Genomic DNA, 19,503 nt, shown 5'->3' with positions numbered 1-19,503 from the left:
GGTAGTTTTTATTTCTGAGATGCATTTAAAGCTTTATTGTAGTTTATCAGGGCGTTAGAATATTTTCTTTGGTGAAAATGCTATGGATTTCTGTAAAGCCTGTGGTGGCCAGTTCAATTTGGAATACTTGTTTGGTTTTCAGTAAATTAGTAGGTAGCCAAATCTAATATTTTATTTTTCCCCCCTGTAAGGAGGTGCTGGTGAGATCCACTTAAGGGTACTCAGTGCTGTCTGACGACCAGGCTTGATGAAGTGGCCCCTCAGATTTTATATCACTAAGTTTCTAAGTACTTAGAGTTGCTTTTGTTTTGGTGCCTCGTTCCTCTTCATGGGAAAGTTAGTTCTGTAGCCACATGTGGTCTCCTGGCTCTGTGTGTCTTCCTTTTCTGGTTTGTTCCCAGTGCCTTTATTGCTGTAGACGTCTCTCAGAAGCTGCATTATCCCGTTTGCACTTGGGTTTGTGTGTGCATGCACGTTCTTGGGGTAGTTAACGCCTTCTCTCTGCACAGGAGCTCAGCCCCCGTCCGGAACTCTTAGGGTCAGGCCACCTTTGCTGTGTCTGCAGGGTTTATGTGTGTTACTTGGTCTGCTCTCCATCCTCTGCCTCTGCTCTCGTGTCCTGAACTACTTTCTTTGTCTTCACCTCCTTTCTCTCTTGTTTCTTTGATAACTACTCTCCATGGGATGGGCTCTTTTCTTTAACAAACCTGGTATTTTTGGAGAGAAAGATTTGACTCTTGGGCATCCACTGAAGACCTTCCTCCAAGAGTGGAAGAGAGAGCCCTCAACCTAGGAGGTTTCTGAGAGAAATTGTGTTCCTTCTTTTTTACAGGCTCTCTGGTCTAAATTTGTGACAAAGTAAGAAACTCCTAGTTATCCTAGTTGCATAGGAGTCCTGCTGTTTCAGCATTTAACCTTGATCGTGCTGGTTTACATGAGCAGGATTGGTTTTGGACCTAACTGAGCAGCTGCATGAAACACAGTGTTGCCATTTATGCAGTGTATCTTTTTGTACAAAACAATTTGTTGGCTTCTTGTCATGAACTCATCCTCTGAGATACCATGATAACATCTGGCATGCCTTATTTGTTTACTGTTTTTCTTGTGTGTGTTTAGAAGCAAAAAAAGGCCCGTAGTGGTCACTTTTGTGTGTCAGCCCTTTGGGTCAGGTTTTCCGTCCTGACTCACTGTGTGTCAGGACTGTGGAGATGGGTTGGAGGGTGTGCAGAATTTCCTCCGTCGGACCCAAGAGCCAGAAAGCCACGACGAAGTTTGATTTGGCTTGGGGCAGCCTTTTCCAAATATGAATTTGGATGCAGTACAGTACGTCCTCTAAGAAAAGGAGGAGAAGGGAAACCAATAACTCTCTAACTAGAAGTATTTGGGGAGTATTTAGACAGGGGAAACTCTAAGCCGTGGTATTTGGAGTCTCCCCTAAGCTTGTGTCGCAATGGTACGCAGAGACCAGTCTTCTTTTCTCCAGGCCGAGCGCTCCCTTCGCTTGGGAAAGCCATAGAGCAGCCTCTGTCCTGCGGGTGCTGCACGCACGCTGACTTGCTCCAGACAGTCTCGAATGTGACCTGGCAGCCAGCGCTGTTTCCTGCTGACGTGGCCTCCCACCACTGAGCAGAACAGAGCCGGCTCAGTGTGCTGAGGAAGGAGCGGCCCAGGGCATGAATCACCAGCGGGATAAGGAACACATTAAGAGGGGAAAGCGCCTAGCTGTTCAGGTTTCCTTCTAGATAGACTTAAAAGACACCTTTTTTTATAGGAAGGGAGGAGGAGGAAGAAAAACAGGAGTGAAGAATGCTACAAGAATCAGACAGTGATTTGTTTGGCCACAGGAAGGGTTTCTTATCAGCAGGAGCTGACTTCTGGGGTGAGACCCAGTCTGCCGCAGACATCTGAGAGGATGCTCGAGGAGGCCAGACTGGGCTGCAGCCCGCAGCCTGCTCAGGCCCCGCTCCGGCAGAGGTCGGTGGGAGTATGAGCTCCCGGTCAGATCCTGCAGATGGACGTTCCAAGAAGCAAAGCAAAACTGTAGTCTGTGTCTTGGTGGAAAAATTGCTCTCAGCTTGGTAGGAACTGGAGAAAGGGATTCTTGAGAAGCTGTTGAGGAGCAAAAATCCTTTTGCGTGGCTTTCCCGTCAGCGGTGTCAGAAGCCTGTTGGATACTCAGTGTTGGCTTACGTTCCACCCACTGCTTGGTACTTTGGATTTGCTCATTTGGAAAGGTCCAAGTACAACTCCTTGTTACCTTCTAATAGGCTGAAAAAATCAAGCTGTCATGGAAGTTTTTAGTGAGATGGGACTTCGGTTCTGATCTAGACATTCAGTGACTTCATCAGTTTTTAAAGGTAATTGTAGAACTTTTCCTCAGATTATTTTACAGAGACATTTTCTGTACCAAACCAGTGGAGCGGATGTGATGGAGGGCAGAAGGCCCCAGGCACACCTGCTTATCTTTCTTTTGGTAAGGCCTGTAAAACTTTCCCCCTGACTACCTTGCCCTCCTGGCGTGCATATGTTGAAAAACCACTGGTTGATGCACCCTTCCCATATTGTAGGTGAGGAAATTGTGCCTCAGGTAGGTCAGTTTGTTAGGTAATGTTATAATGACATTCAGAGTGCCTTAGAATGAAAGTTCTTTGATCTGCCTCTTGCTATTGAGCCTTCATTATCTCTTAGTGCCCTGTTGGAGGAGCCTCCTCCATCTCCTTGCCCCCAGCACAGATTTGGGGCAGGCGTTGTTGCTGTGCACTGTGTGTGTGTGTGTGTGTAGGCTGGAGAGCTAGACATCAGACTACAACTCAAATGGTGTGAGTGTGACCTCGATGGTGTCACTACTCTAGGAGTGAGGTGAATTGGGGGGTGGCAGTAAGACTGAAGATGAAGGGAACCATTTGAAAGGAAGAGCCGTCAGCACTTTTTAAGCATAGTTAAGTTTTAAAGTATGGTTTAAATTACAGAAATTTGATACAGAAAATTAACCAAAAGAACTTAGGCAAAGATGCTTCTCAAATGCCCAGCCAAGGCAGTAGGGGGAGCGTGGAGCCTGTCTGCCGTAGATGCGGGGAGAATTCCCTACTTCCCAGTTTCCTGCACCCTTTAGGTTTAAGATTCAGCGAGTCCTCATTGAGGACTCTTTTCTGGAGATGGCCAACAAGTCTGATTCCTGATTTTCTTTACTGTTTCAGTGTCCCTGCGTAATTGCTGGTGGCTTTTGCCATGTGGTGTAACCCTTAGTTCCTGGTATATAATTTATTTATATAATTCACTTGACTGTGTCTGGAGGGTTGTTTACCCTGGATGATGGAACAAACCTGAGGCAGAGTCAGGTCTCGCATATGAACCGCATTTCGTGATTCAGTGTTGGCTTTCCCTACATAGCCCCCAAATCTAGTAAGTAGGTGGACTTGGACTTAAGATTTTGGAAATTACTTAAATTGGTCTTATTTTTCAGTATTTTTTCTTTCCTGAAAGCCACTTTCTTCTGTTGCTCCCCAGATTACTACCCTCAGCTCAGTAAACAGAAGCCTCTGCCCTAGTAAATGAATTGTCAGGAAAGAGCAAGCAAGATAGGAATGGAAGGGAGGGGATGGGATATTAAATGCATAATAGATCTACTTGCATTTTCAGTAAAGTCACCTGACTTCCTTTAAAAAGGCTTTGATTTCAAAGGCCATGCATGGGTAGAATTAGAAAGTTGTTTAAACCGTTCATGGTGTTTTGTTGCTGTTTTTGGAGGTTGGGTTTTCACTTTGTGAAGATGAGAAGGGGAGAAAGTTTTATCTGTTAATCTTGTTTCAGTGGCGGAGATGCTATATATGCAATTAAATGCTTTTAGTCCACTCATACTAAGAAAAAAAATACTCAGCTGCTTTTTTCCAAATGTTCTTGGTAGGTCTGCTCTTCAGATACCACTGTGAATAGGAAGCCAGGGCGGTGGAGGGATCATTCTTTTGTGTGGTGGTAATAAGATAATTTCTGCATTACAAACTTTCAGGACACTCTTTGTTTAAATGAAACTTCAGAGTCTTTGGAAAGCCACATTACCAACCCTCTTTGCTTCGTTAAAAAAAAAAAAGTCTTTATTAATTTCATGTTTTGCTGTCATCAGTTGCATAAACTTACACCATTGTTTTGAATAAAAGAATTCAGGCCATGATTTGTTTGGTGTCTTGTCTTTTCTCCTTCTGTCTCCCAAGTACAATTTGACCAAGTCTGGTTAAGAGTTGCTATTGTTCCCACCACCAGCCACCCACTCAGAGTCAGCGTTTAACTGCCAAGTGTCAGTTCACCCTGGTATTGGAGGAAGGCAAGAGGAAGTGTTCAGGGTTGAGTGCAGAATTACTGCCAGGAGGCTGGGAGGCTGGTAGTGGGCAGGCCTTCACAAGGGCTGCCAGCAAGAGATGGGCGCAGGAATTTCCTTTATCCTGCAAGAGGGAACCGGGTAGGCCCGAGGGTGTTGCGTTGCCAGCCAGGATCTCAAGCGGTTTCTTGTACTGTTTGCTAGTCCAGCCTGGGAAGCTTTATTTGTGGAGGGATCTGACGTGAAAAATGGCCATTGTGATTTTTGAAATATTTTTCAGTGCTCATTCTCCTAAGCATCCAGAATTTATTTGGTTAAAAAGCAGCTAATTAATCTGTTTGATCTTGATGTGGAAATGAACCATATCAAATTCCAGGTCACATCGCTTTCCCTTGTAGAATGTTTGCTTAACCTTTCGAGGTACATTTCATCAGATTATGGGCTATAGAGAGTTTATTTGTATTCGTCCTCAGTATTCTAATCTATATGGTGGCATGTCTATTATTCTAATAATGCTCTTAAATGTAAACCTAATTTTGTCTACAAATAAGAAAAGTCACATTTACAAATGGATTATAAAAAGTTGTAGGTGCAGTGTGTAACTTAATCATACAAGCAGTCTCCCATATATGGCACTGTTCTTGAAGACTTCTTTGCCATCTGGTCCCATTTATCTCAGACAAGGAAAAAAGAAACACTGCTTTTTTTCTTGCTTTTTAATTCTCATTAAGCTGCCAGCTAAAATTATTATGCTTACTTAAAACATGAAGAAATCAAAGTTGAGAATGGCTAAGTAACTTATCCACAGTAGTATAAATAGCAGAACCAGATTTTGATCTCAAGATGATTCCAAAGCTCCTGATATTAAAAAAACCAAAACTTTTTATTCTGAAATAATTATATATTCACAGGAAGTTGGAAAAAAACGTATTGAGAGATCCCCTCTATCTTTGACCCAGTTTTGCCTAATGTAATAACATCTTGTATAAACATAATGTAATATCAAACCCAGGAATTAACGTTGGTACAGCCCACAGAGTTTATTCAGATTTTACCAACTGTCCATGTACATGTATTTGTGTGTGTGGGTAGGCTTGTGTAGTCACTACTACAATCAAGAACTATTCTTTTGCCAAAAGGCTCTCCTCTGTTCTCCTGGCATCCCTTACTGTTAGCAACCACTAAACTCTTCTTTATCTCTATGATTTTGTGACTTAATATCGTATGATTGGAATCTTACAGTATGTAATTTTTTGAGATTGGCTTTTTTCCCTCTGAGCATACTTGGAGGTCTATCCAAGTTGTATGTACCAGTAGTTCCTTTTTAGTGCTGAGTAGTATTCCATAATATGGACAGATCACAGTTTAGCAGTTCACCTGCTGAAGGACATTTGGTTCTAGTTTTTGGCGGTTAAAAATAAAAATGCCCGACTACAGTGCCGTGTTGTATTATAATTGCATATGTAGTTTTGTAAAGAAACTGCCAAGCTTTTCCAGCTTGTGTGTGTCTATTTCTGGATCCCCTGTTTCTGTTCACTGATCTATATATTTATCCCTTCTCTAATACCACAGTCTTAATTACTGTAGCTATATAAAGTAAGCCTTAGAATTTTTTAAAATGAATTTTATCATCAGTATTGAAGATAAATAAAAGACTCAATAGAAATATGTCAGTTCTCCTTAAATGAGTACTTATGAGTTTTCATTTAGAAGTGCTGGGTTAGCTTTGACTTATCTTGAGAAAATCAGTAGAAAAACCACAAAGGAAGTACACACACACAAAAATGAAGACAAATGAAATAATAATTGATTTGTAAGTCTGAAGTTCTGTACAGCTGTCACTGAGGCCCCCAAGGACTAGAATGATCATAAAGTCTAGATCTTTGGGTCTCTTTGGGTTGAAATAACAGCTGTTGATAATCAGAAAAGGAACCACATGAGCTGAAAGTTTCTTTTTTTTTTTTTCAAGTTAGTGTCTAGATCCATTTTTTAAAATTTCACCACTCATTTGTGTATTGTAAGATATCTTACCCTTACAGAAGCCTTCTGTATGTTTTGCCATCTTTAGAGAGCACAGACATTGCAACATTTTAGATTTGATGAGGAGATAGAGGTCAATTAATTTAACCTTCTCATTTTACAGGTAGGAAACAGGGTTCTTTTGTAAATGGGCCGATCCATTTGCAGAATGGCAAACAGCCTGTCCAAGTGAGAGAGTATCTTGATCCAGGGCAGCCAGTCACTTCCAGTTCATCAGCTTTTACATGGGGAAGCAGATCATTTGGGCCCAGCTGAACTGAACTGATAACTCACTAAAAGTTGTGGAAAGCCCATCAGTCCCTGATATATCCCAGCACCATCCCATCTGTCTTGAGTCTTGACTGTTGATGTGGAAACTGTACAGGAGCCGCATCCTCATGAACTTTGAGATTTGAAATAGGCTTCTGTGACTCTAAACCTCAGGGCCAAAGGCTTGGAGGACCACTTCACTGGTCAGCTCTGCATGGAGGTGAGTGCCTTTGGATCCATGTTCCCCCAAATAAAATTGTACATTGAGGTCCAGCCTGCACATCTGGATCTTCTCCTGGCTTCAGCATGTTTGTGTCCTGGGTCTCTTGCAGAGGGTACATATATGTGTGTGGGAGTGGGCAGCTCTCTCCTTGTGGGTGGAGTCTCAATCTTCTGCCTCCCTGTAAACTGTTCTTTTTCATCTGACATGGCCCTGAGGCCAAGGGCAGCAGTGGGTATCACAGTACTACGCCAGTTCTTTTGAATGGGACCCTCTGTTCATAGGCCTGTGCCTGGGGGACTAAAGTTTGGCTGTGCTCTGTGGGCCTTGCCTGTTGTGGATTTAGCATCCCACCTGCTAGGGAGGAGCTGCCCCTTGTGCCCCCCAGGGCTTGACTACATTTCTTGAAGTTTCTTCTCTATGGCTTTGTTCTTTATGCTCACCAGCCAGCTACTTAGTCTGGTCCTTGCTATGGTCCATGTTAGCATCTTCTAGAGTTTAGACCCCAACTCTAAGAAGTCATATTAAATCTTAATGAGAGAGCTGCTAAAAAGTCAAGACATTGAAAACTGCCTCCTAAACAATATCAGTCCACTCCTTTCAGTGGTGTTGTGGAACAGAGAAAGGAGAAGGCCAACTATAAATCAGAAATGTCAGTTTGGTGGGCTGGGGAGGTACGATCCAATAGTGGAAAAAGATGAATAGAAACGTCTATATAACTATATTTTAAAGTGTACTTATTGTTTATAAAGATTAGAAAAAACTTTAATAATGTTGGCCTTTGGTTTTATAATTAGGCTTTTACAATGGAGAAGCCACATAATAGTAAGTTATTACTAAACATTTATATTGGCTGTAACTATTATAAATAGTATAAATTCAGAACAATGGAAGAAATCCCTATTTTCACCTTTGGATTTTTTTTTTTTTTTACCCCAACTTACTTTTGAAAGAATTGCTGGCAATATACAGATAAGTATACTATATATTAAGATAAAATAAATTTTTAAAAAGTGAAAAAAATCATGCAAGGAAAATAAGATCACCAAAGTGAGAGGGAGCCAGGGGTGATTTTTGATTTTTCCAAAGCTCTTAAACAGTGATTATTCTTGGTACCGTATTTCTATACTTTTCCAGTTGTGTTCGTTTTTAACTGTTAGGTAGAACTCTCATTAGGATAGGATTGAATGACATTGGAAGTGTTTTAGTTTCACGTCTGCATTTAGGCAGGCTGTTGGACATTGGTGGGCTGGAATATGAACTCACTGATCGTTTTTCCAATCCTGTTATTTTCCAGTGTGGTTTGGAAAAAAAAAAATCTCTACATACGAAGTCAAGAAAGCTCAAGGAAACCTTCTGGTTAATGAATTTAGTAAGTTTCAGATTTTCCTCTCATGGAGAGCCCTGGAAAATCATTTCAGAAAAGAGGTTATGGGTCACTTATAGAAGAAACTGCTTTGCATGCATATAAGACTTAGCACGTTCTGCAGGCTGCCATGGATTCTTGCTCAGCTTCTGATGGATGACTATTGATTACTGTACCAAGAATCGGAAACAAAGCCATTTTGTGCAGCATTTAGGTTTATGACTAGTCAGATTTCTCCGAGGCTTTGGGGCTGAATGTAGAAGTTTATCTGACACATGCACGTATTTACTGAAGCCTTACAACTTGAGGACTGTTTCTATTATTTATGGCAGGGATCACCTGTAATACAATTTTTAAAAATAATAACAGTTTTATTGAGGTATAATTCACATACCTTACAATTCACCTAGGTCAAGTGTACAATTCAGTGGTTCAGTGTATTCACAGTTGTGCAGCTATCACCACAATCAATTTTGGAACATTTTCATCACTTGGAAAGATCCTGTACCCATTAGCTGTCACCCCCAATTTCCCTACACCCCGGCCCTAGGCAACTGCTAATCTATTTTCTATCTCTATAGAGTTCCTTATTATGGACATTTTATATAAATGGAATTATATAATATGTAGTCTTTTATGATTAACTTTTTTCACTTAACATAGTTTTTAAGGTTTATCCATTTTGTAGCTTGTATCAGTACACCATTTCCTTTTATTGCCAGATTAAATATTCCATTGTATGGACATACCACATTTTAATCCATTCATCAACTGATGGACATTTGAGTTGTTTCCACTTTTTAGCTATTATTAATAATGCTGTCAGGAACATCTGTGTACAAGTTTTTGTGTGGACATATGTTTTTATTTCTCTTGGGTATATACCTAGGAGTGGAATTGCTAGGTCATGTGTTAACTCTATATTTTTTTTGAGGAACTGCCAGACTGTTTTCCAAAGTTGTTGCAACATTTTACACTCCTGCTGGCAATGTATGAGCTTTCCCAGTTTCTCCACATCCTCACCAACACTTGGTTATTACTGTTTTTATAGGGGGGAGAGGGTTATAATGCAATTTTAGGTTTTTTTTTTCCTTTCTTTTCTTTGCATTGTTAGCATTTGTCCCTTCAAGGGATTGGTATTTATATACCCAAGGAGGTAGGATGTGGTTAACTCTGGGATGACTGTGAGCTGTAATGAAGCTCTGTGCTAGAACCAGCATGCTTCTTGATTTCTAACCTTGACCTCAGATCCCAGCATTGACCAAACCACATAGATGCTACAAAAAAATAATTCTTTTTAGAAGCTCACATCAGATCTTTTTGAGCTTAATCTTGAGCTGTATCAGATGTACAACGAGAATGCGTAAAATATATGTATAGTTAAAGAACAATTATAAAGGAAATACTCGTAAACCCACCTAGATTGTAAAACAGAAATTTGTAGTTCTAGGTAACAGTTAATAATGAAGATGACTGAATATTGTGAACATGAGTAATCATTAACAAATCTCTTCTGTGCCCTTCCTTATCACATCTCCCCACCTGCCTCCTCTCAACCCCCTCCAGTTCACTAACTTTTTGAAATAATTTTTTTTTGGTTGTTTTTCCTTGTAGTTTTACTGCAAGCATATGAGCACATGTGCATACACACACACACACACACACACACACACACACACACACACGCACAGAAGTGTAGATTAGTTTGCTTGTTTTTAAACTTTATAAATAAAACCATCCATACTATATGCATCATTTCCTAACGTTTGCTATAATTAGTTTACACGTTTCACAGATATTATGTGGTGGTCATGTTTTTGTTACCAGATAGTGCTCCAGTTCCTTATTTCTACACTCCTTCCTTGGGGAGCGTTTGTGTTGTTCCTGGTTTTTGGATGCGCTGAGCAGTGCTGCTACACTCTTGTCCCTGTCTCCAGGTCTGCAGTTTCTCTGGAATATTTACCAAAGAATAGAATTGCAGCTTTGCTGGGTAATGCCAGACTCTCAAAACACTGTAATTCTTTCTTCCACAACCTTATCAGTCTTTAATATTTTCAGACTTTAAATATTTTGCCCGTCTGGTGGGTAGTTCTTGTAATGATATCTCATCATGGTTTTAATTTGCATTTCTCCTAGTGTTTTTATTCCTTTTAAAATTTCACCCAGCACATGTGGAGTTCTATTTTTTATTTCCTTGAAGCAAAGTGGACATTGAGTTACCTGGAAATCCTGTCTGTGCTATTGAAAAATCACTGGTATATTCCCTCGATTATAATATAACTGAGAACTAGATCACTTAGGTGAATGCCATCAGATTTTTTTCCAATCCAGTGATTTTTTTCTCTTGCCATGTAAATTTTTGAATAAAGTTAAAAATGTATGAACTTGTTTATTTAGGTTACCAACTTGGTACCTTTTCCCTAACATATAGGCAACTACAGGCAGTACGTCTGTGGTTTGCTAATATTGGTCTTCTAAGTCCAGTTTATATAAATTGTCACTTGTTTATGATGAATCAAGTACTTACACTTCAGAGGAATTCATAACATCTGGTTTAAAAGATTCTAGCTATTCAGAAATAATACCTTTTTGTGTGTGCGTGCTTGTGTGTTGGTGTGAGTACGTGTCTTTGTGTACACGTGTATATGTGTGGAAGGAAGTGCTGAAAGATGCGGCATTTTGATTGCGTTGACTACTGTTTCGTACCAGGGGAGGAAAGTTACTGTTCGGAAAGGGGGAAACTAGTATTTTGAAAACCTAACAGTAACCTAAAAGCAAATGTTGCTTAATTTAATAGGAAAGAATAAGACTATCACTTCAAGTATGAGGAAATGGAAACTTCTTTGAATGAAATTTTTTTATATGAAATTTTAAACTTTTTTGATATGAAATTTAAAAAATGTATTTATAAATACTCACTATATGATTCCTATGAGAGGAAAATTCCACTTGTACTGGGAGGATTTGCTTTTTTTTCCTCTAACTTAAAAACATAGATACAGATACAAGTGATGTAGAGTCCTGTCGGGTGATTTCTCCGGTGCTTTAGGAGAGAAAAATTAACTGAGTTACTGCCTTGATGTCTAGTTCTTGAATATCAATGACTTTAGGTTGTTGTTTGGGGGAAAATATTTTGTCTAATCATATGAAATATTTTATTACGTTTTTTAGTTAGTAGCATAATTATTTATATGCCTTACTCTTGAGTATATTTTTTTCAAGATATCTTAGGAATATTTGAACTCTTATGTTTGTAAGGGAAGCCTACCCAAAAGTGAATTCTATGCTTCAGTGAATTTTGGTGGTGGCAGAGGTGGGGGGGGTGGTTTCAAGGAAGAATGAAGCAAGCAGATTCTCTCATTGATACTAAAAATTGAAATAGGACCACTGAATCGCTTTACATTTTTTTGTTTTGTTTTTATAATTGAATATTTTAGACCAAATTAGTTTGTTTCCACCTGCGTACAGCTGCAGTCTCTAATAAACTTGCTTTAGGTTGAGTTTTCATACTGTACCATACAGAGTGGAAATGAATTTATTAGTACACTAAATTTTGACTCTAAAGTCATAAATTTTTATTTTGTTTTCTATAACTAAAATCCCATTTTATAGACTGTCTCATAAAGATGTCCATTTTATAGAACAGTGTTTACATGTGGTGGTGGGAGATACAAAAAAACTGACAAATTGTTTACTTACATGATGGATGGATGTTCACTATCTTGAATTTTGTCATAATCTTCCTGAATCACATTACATTATGAAATCCAGGAATATTCCACACACACACACACACACACACACACACACACACACGTATATATATATATATATGTATATGTATACGTGTGTGTGTGTATGCTAGAAAATAAATTGATTATCAGGAGACACTGTTTCATTCTATTTTTGTTCTTTGGAGATATTTCTGTTTCCTCAGTGAATGCTCAAGCACCGTGGGAATATGAGGCAGTGGGTACCAGAAGAAGGCTTCTCAGATACCTTTTATACACAAAGGGCCTAAAGTGCACAGACTTATGTTAAGAAATATATTGACACTTTAGGAAACTATATTTAATTCATTTCAACCAGCAATTTAAGGTATGTTGCATTTTGCCAGGAGCAAGGGTTGCTGGGCACATTTCAGACCGTTGAAGTTGAAACCAAAGAGATTAGATTGTACAGAATCAAGAAACTGTAAAATATGTATATTTCAGAGTAAACGTCTATATGAAGTGTATTTTAGATTTTGTGGCCCAGATTTATTAATCTAGCTCAGAACATGTGTGTGCATTGACTTTGGAAGCTACCCATTCCATTCTGAATTATGAGGATTGTGATCTTGTAGCCAAACTCATGACTATTTTTCCAGTATTTATTGGACTGCTTTGATCACTGCTATATTTCTAGTGCCTCAATCAATACCTGCCACAGAGTAGGTTCTCTGAATTTTTGCTGAATGACTTCATGAATTGAATGAATGAATGAGTGATCATTGGCCCTCTGTTGACTGAGAGCATATAAGCTATGTTGAGTTGTTTGATCTCTCACCATTGAAATGGTTCTTAAAATTACAGTCAGAAGTAATTCACCTGAAGAATGCATGTGCTCTTGTCATGGTCTGCTTGTTCCAGACGCTCTGGAATCTAGATCCTAAGTCTCTGGTGTGTTCATTTTTCTTTTAAGAGTAATTATGACTGTCTCAGGTAATGGCTAAAGAATCAGAATCTATAAGAACTCTTTTTTTCTTTTTTAACATTTTTTATTGATTTATAATCATTTTACAATGTTGTGTCAATATAAGAACTCTTGATAGTCCCAACAGTGATTTGTTTCTATACCCATTCAAATGGGTTAGAATTTTGGAGATCCATTCATCTCTGTTCCTCTTCAGCTCTTTCCCAGAGAAGGTAATAAAAAGAGATTGAAAATGGTGTCATTTACTTTTCTGTTGCTACCTCAAATGCATCTTTTGTAGAACAGAGATGAGTGTCCTTTGTGCCATTTGCATTGTCTTGTTAATTATCCTAATTGCTTTGTGAGGTTGGAATAGTGGTTAGCCTATTTTACAGATTGAGAAACTAAGGCTCTCAAATGCTCCATTATTTGCTCCCTAGAATGTGCGCTCCATGAAGGCTGCAGTTGTGTCTGTCTTGTTCACCATTGTGTTTTCATTATGTAGTACAGTGCCTGGCACACGATGGATAAATACTTTGGCTTTACTTTTGGCTGGGATCACATGACTTCTTAGTGGAAGCACTGAGAGATTGCTTGTGGTTTTTACTCATTCCACAGCTTTTGAGCTCTTTTCGCTGTAGTTCTTTTAGTTTTCTAGGAGATGATTATGAGCTGCACATCTCTCAGAAAAAGGGGTCATATTCCAGTGGCGTACTTATTTTGAACTTCCCAGTGTGGACAGGATTTTGGTGTGGCATCTGTTTTAATGCTGCGGTGAGGTCTTTTCTCTACACAGAACAGGCTAATGACTGTATCGTTGGCTGCTCAGTGTGCTTGCTCATGTAATGTATTACTTATTCCCATTTTTTTCAGATTTGTATATATTTTTTCAAATTGTCATATTTTCAAATTGTTATAACCAGTGAAAATAACTAAAAGTATTAGCTGATAACTGACCATTGTCACACATATTGCTGTTTTCTTAGCATGATTCGCTTCTATGAGCCCAGTAGTTTCATACAGCAGTCCGCCCCTCCTACTCTCCTACTAATCATATAGAAGGACTCGACCAGGTTAGTTTAGCTCTCTTTTCTTTTACTCTGATTTTTGCCATTTCGAAGTTACGGGAATTTGGGAAGGCGTTGCTGTCTCTACCATTCTGTTGCACCTCTGCCCAGATATTGCAGCGGAACTGAGCAGACTGTCAGTGGGATGCTGGCGGTGGCTTGTACCATCTCCCAAGACCTGACTGTCAAATTTTCAGACATCTTGGGACCTGGTTGTTAAACAGTCATCATTAAACATTAAGATACACAAGGGCTTACAATTTAAATTATATTTAGTAACAAAGATAATAAATACGTAATACTCCTCCCCTCCTGATTTTTCACTACACGTTGCTGCTGTCTACACTTTTGAGGTTTTCTAGGTCTGTCGATCTAAATGGTGGAAATGCTACATAGCAGTGTGTTGCTGGGCATGTCTTTCCAAGTCTTGATCAGTGATGTCATGTTGCTGGGTTGATATTGGCCATGGCAGGAATATTTATGCCAAGAAAACTGGCACACACTACAATCCAGGACATACCTTCCCCTTTTTTTTCCTGGAGAGCCATTTGTCGTTAAATATTTATAACCACGGACTCAGTGGGATGCCTGGAAACGAGGAGAATGATACTGCCATCTTTTGTGTTTGTATCATTAATATTTAGTCGCAGTGAGGGAAAGAAAAGCTCATAGATAGGGGGACAACAGTGGGGAAGAAAGTTAGGCTACAGAGGTGTGCCTTAGTCTCATGTCTGCTTCTGTGCTTAGATGATGTGTATGCTAAAACTGTACTGATTAATTTACTGGTATTGCGGATTATTTTTAGAAGATTTTCTTTTAAAAGGATTCAGCTTTAGAAAACAATTACCCAACATCTTATTCTTAGCTAAAAGTCTTTTATAATAATCATTTAGTTTTTTTGTGTGTAAATGTTATTGCATGTAAGCAATTCTAGAATAATTTCATAAATTTTTAGAGCTCAGGGAGTCCAGCTTGCTTTTGAGACAAAAATTTTTTTGAGATGTCTTCATTCATTTTTTAAAAAATTGAGGTAAATTTGGTATGTAACATTATGTTATGTAAGGTTCCGATATACCAACTTGCACTCGTTTTTAATCATGCAGTGGTGGTGACAGATGTATGTGTATGTGTGTATAACTAATAACTCAGTGTTTTATAATTTAGACCCACTTTTAGATACTTACACATGGGCCTTGAAGTCAAACAGCCAAGAGAGATTGCTCAAAGTTTTCCTCACTCCTACCTTGATGTAAAAGTTTGGCTTACGCCAGTCAGTCCTGTTTTCTTGAGTGACACGCAGAATGCACGCATCACTGATCTTCACCAGCAGGCCCATGTCAGCGCCCACAGTCAGTTCTGTGCCGAGGATGCCTTGAACACCCGTGGAACACCAAGAGCCGCGTCCGTGCTGCCAGCGGGGCCCAACAGCCCTGTAGAAAAGCCACTGAAGGGGTGGCCTGAGTGGGGCTCTGGAATGTTGTGCAACTTTCTGCCGGATGCCCATTGCTCAGAGTGAAGGTCTGCCTGTAGAAACAGGCCAGTGGGTGTTCTTGGAGGTGGAGGAGTGGGGTCTGGTGCTTGTGTGTGCTCACAAAGTAGTTACTAAATATTAGAATAGATGCAGGGATTAAATGCTCCCTACGAAGATGTTTTTCAATCAGGATGGTTTTGTTTGCTGCCAGGATTGCACATTTGGTGGAAACAACATTGAAGTACAGTGGAGATGAGTCATACATTTCCTAGCCACTTAGCCAGTATCAAATGATTAAAAACCATTTCATGGATAGGGCCATGCAGCCAGAAAAACCTACAGGGATTGATTTTATGATACCTACCCTTTGAAAAGAGCGGGCTGAGTTAACTGTTCTCATTAGGAAGCATGCCATGTAACACTGAATGATGAAAGCAGTGTGTGTGCCAAGTAGGTTGCTCTGATCCATTCACTTCTACTGGATGACATACTTTGTTCCCCATTCTGAAAGCTCACTGTTAATATTTCCATTTAAATAGCATTTTATGAAAATTTTCACGCAGTACCTTCACATTTTATGTGTAAAACAAAGAAGGAAATTCATTGCTTAATTAAACTTAAAAATTCTTAAAAACTAGAATTTTTAAAAACTAAAGGATCCTGTAAGACTGACTTCAACGCATCAGCATAAGCCACTGCGGTCAGTTTCTGTGCTGCCTCTGCTGTTTTACACAGAACGGGCTTCCTTTCGAGGTTTACTGTTTACCTTCCTTCAAGGAGAATTTTTAACACTCAAATCTAAGTTTTTGGTTTAAATTTCATTATCTTGTTATTTAATTGATATGTTGAAAAGTATTAGCCAGGTTCTCCCCCTCCTTCTCCTACTGATTTTTAAAAACAGAAATTCGAGTCTAAAGGGGATAATTATTTCCTAATTCTCTAGATTCCTGTAGCATCTTCCTCCCTAGGATCTGGCCATACCTTCTCTGTCATTCTTTAGTTGAGTTTAGAATATTCAGGATTATGGACGAATCATGTATTTGTCATCTCCCTTTCCCCACCTCTCAAGTGAATCAACCACAGGTGACCCACAGAATAGAGGACCTTGTGGGTCAGGGCAGATACCAAAACTTCACCTGTGCTGTGATAATGGCTGGGGTTGGGGGGTAGGCAAGGTTTATGATTCCTTGACTACAGATGCATCATTTCTTACCTGCCTGTTGCCCCCATTCTCCATTCCAGTCTGGCTTCCAGAGCTGATGGAGAGAGGAAGGGAGGATGTAACCACTTGTTCCCCTCCTGCTTCCTCCTGGAGCTGCTTAAGGCTCGGGGAGAATGTGCAGAAGGCAAGCTTCCAGTGAGCGGAGACTCTGAGAATGTTACATAGGAGCAGGGCTGTGTATAACTTCTACTCCTTTCACTTGGTCTTCTCAGAACTTCCTATGGAAACCATTAGGAGAGTGCAGATGAAACATACTTTGTAAATGTAGTTTTCAGCTATTGAAACATGCCCTTCCTGTTATTGACCTTTTTTAAAATAGCTTTGAGTTCAAACCAAGACAATAGAATTTCATTATGCAAATCTTTGAGCCACTTTTAGAGCATCACTGCCTTAGGATTGCTCTAATGTTAAAAGTCTTCTTTGTTTACTGTAAGATAAAACCTTTGTGTTTAGTTGGAAAAGAAAGGGACTCCTTGGAGACCCTTGCCAGTGGCTGTGTGAAGGTAGGCGGCTGAGACCTGTGCACAAAGGCCTTCTGTGCTGGGTCTCTGTGGCCCTACAAAGGTGGTAAGCCAAGCCCGGGGGGAAGTCTACAGAAATGCAAAACTGAAGCTCCCTGTCCTGCTATTTCAAAATGAAGGTGCTCCTTTATTTATAAAACAAAGTGACACACCAGACAAGTAACATAAACATTTCATATGATTCTGTTAAGGCAGGCTAAGAACATACTTTAAAAACACATAGTTCAAAAGCATGTGTTCGTCTTCTCCCAAATTAACTGCCGTTTTATGTGAGTATGATCTAGTACTTTATACTTCTTATTTAGTAGAAAATTCCGCTTGATTTCTGTTTTCCTTGTTGTAGATGTGGTACATATTACTACTGGAAACTTGGATATCCGGCATTTCCTTCCCGCCTCGATTCTTTTTATTAAAGAATGGGATGTCTTTTTAAAACTCTCTTCATCTCTTGGTATGAATAGGTAACATGATACTGGTGGAGGTGGGCTTGGGGGAGGTTTAGTGGGAGGAATTGCATGCTTTTGGCATTCCTGAGAGGAAAACAGCTGTATTCACCATTTTTTTGGAGGGGTGGGGTAGCAGGGAGAAGTACGGGGGCATCTCCCCTGACACTCAGAATTCCAGCGTTTTACAGCTGAGCACAAACAGCTTGGCAGTTGTGCCTGGAGTGCGTGTGCATGTGTGTTACAGCTCTGATTATTCGCCAACAGAAAACAGCTGTATACATTACTAATGAAAGTACTTTGAAATAAAAAAATCCAATAGTGGGGTTTCCCCCTATAAACACCAGATGTGTACAGTGGCTTTCTCCTGTGCCTACCCTGTATGTTAGCACCATTGTTCAGGGTTAGAAATGGAAGCCAGCATGTGAAAGGTGGACACGTGGTGAAAGTAGGTATGTTTGTAGCAAAATAAGGTATGTTGTGGTTGACTAGAAACATTTGAAAGTTTATTATTTTAAGAGAGCCATTGCTGCCCAGCCAGTCATTCCATTCCTCCTCCTTTGCCTCCTACAAAAAGAAAACATTGTGTGCCTGCAACATATGCTCCATTATCAGCCTTCAGACACCCAGTGGTCTAAATCGTTTAGCGGCTTTTAGTGCTGTCAGTAGGTAAATGGTAGTTTAAGGGATTTACAATTTAATATGTCCTCTGAAGCGTGTCTGGAAATGGACTTTTTTTTTTTTTAACCTGTAGGAATTTCTGTACTTAAGGAATAACTAAGATTAGAAGTAGGAATATCTAGAATTACTTCGATCTCAATTTCTAGATTTTTTTCTGTGTGGCAAAGCAAATGTCTAAGGTTACAAATTTAAGAGAAAATTCAAAGATCCTGTCACTTTTTAAAAATTCTAAAACAATATGTTCTTGTGGGAAGGAGCATTCCTGACTGGTCCTGGGGAAGAAATGAAGTAGAACTGGTATTGAGGAGATCTCTCTCTCTGAGGGAACACAGCAAAAACACATTTCCAAGAACTTGCCTGGGGAGTTCCCATATTATTTTAAACCTTACAGGTCAAATAGCTTGATATTAATAGAGAATTAGACATATGGGTTTGATATTTTAATACCTGTTTTTAATATGCATTTATATCACTCAGATCTTCTGTCTTCCACTTGTCCAATCAAGTCATGATTTTTAAAAAGTCACAGTTTAAATGTAAGGAGCCTATCTCTTTTCCTTTCTTTCATTTAAAAAAAATTCTTCAATGAAAGATGAGAGCCCAAAAGTGGGTTACTAAGGGTTTATTCTGTTCTGAGTGTTGTCAGTTTTACTACAGCTTTATTGAATCTTATATCTTAATGCCTCTCGTTCATGTAATGTGGGCATTGAAATGGTTTAGTTTGTTGTGAGGAAATTCCTATAAAATCATTTATAGAAAACTTTGAAAGTTAAATTATTAACTTTTCCTAAGGAGTTTCTTAAGGGAATTTTCCTTTCCCCTTCTCATGAGTCAGAGAAAAAGAAACTGGAATTAGTAAGAAGTGTTAGAAATACAATAAAATGAAGGAAGAATATTACGAGAATTTTTGCTCTAGGGTAAACGACAAGCCAATTTGTAGAATTCTTTTTTCTGCTTGTCATCAGGTTATCTGTTTCCTCTTTTGGGCGTCTCCCTGGTGGTGGTCCCAAGCCTTGTATCACAGATTCTTTTATCACAAGGGTCCTAAACTTGACTATAACTCCTTTAAAATAAAGCTTAAGGGTAACCAAACACCTTAATAGAGATTTCTCTATTAAGATACATGGGATAAACTATTTTAATGGGTCCTTTGAACTCACTGCTTCTAGAAGACTGGATGTGTAATTTTTGAGCTACTGTGTGAATTGCGTTGAAGATCTTTGAAGCCTCAAGATGT

General features: G+C 39.4%; 1 protein-coding gene across 4 annotated transcripts in view; it reads left to right on the top strand.

Annotated features, from left to right (window-relative positions):
* Nucleotides 1–19,503, top strand: part of FNDC3B (fibronectin type III domain containing 3B) — a 295,396-nt gene that overhangs the window by 101,680 nt on the left and 174,213 nt on the right. The gene's annotated exons all lie outside the window — the stretch shown is intronic.

The sequence above is a fragment of the Camelus ferus genome, chromosome 1 (assembly GCF_009834535.1).
Source record: "Camelus ferus isolate YT-003-E chromosome 1, BCGSAC_Cfer_1.0, whole genome shotgun sequence".
Taxonomy (NCBI): domain Eukaryota; kingdom Metazoa; phylum Chordata; class Mammalia; order Artiodactyla; family Camelidae; genus Camelus; species Camelus ferus.
This window is presented reverse-complemented; position numbering and strand designations above follow the sequence as displayed.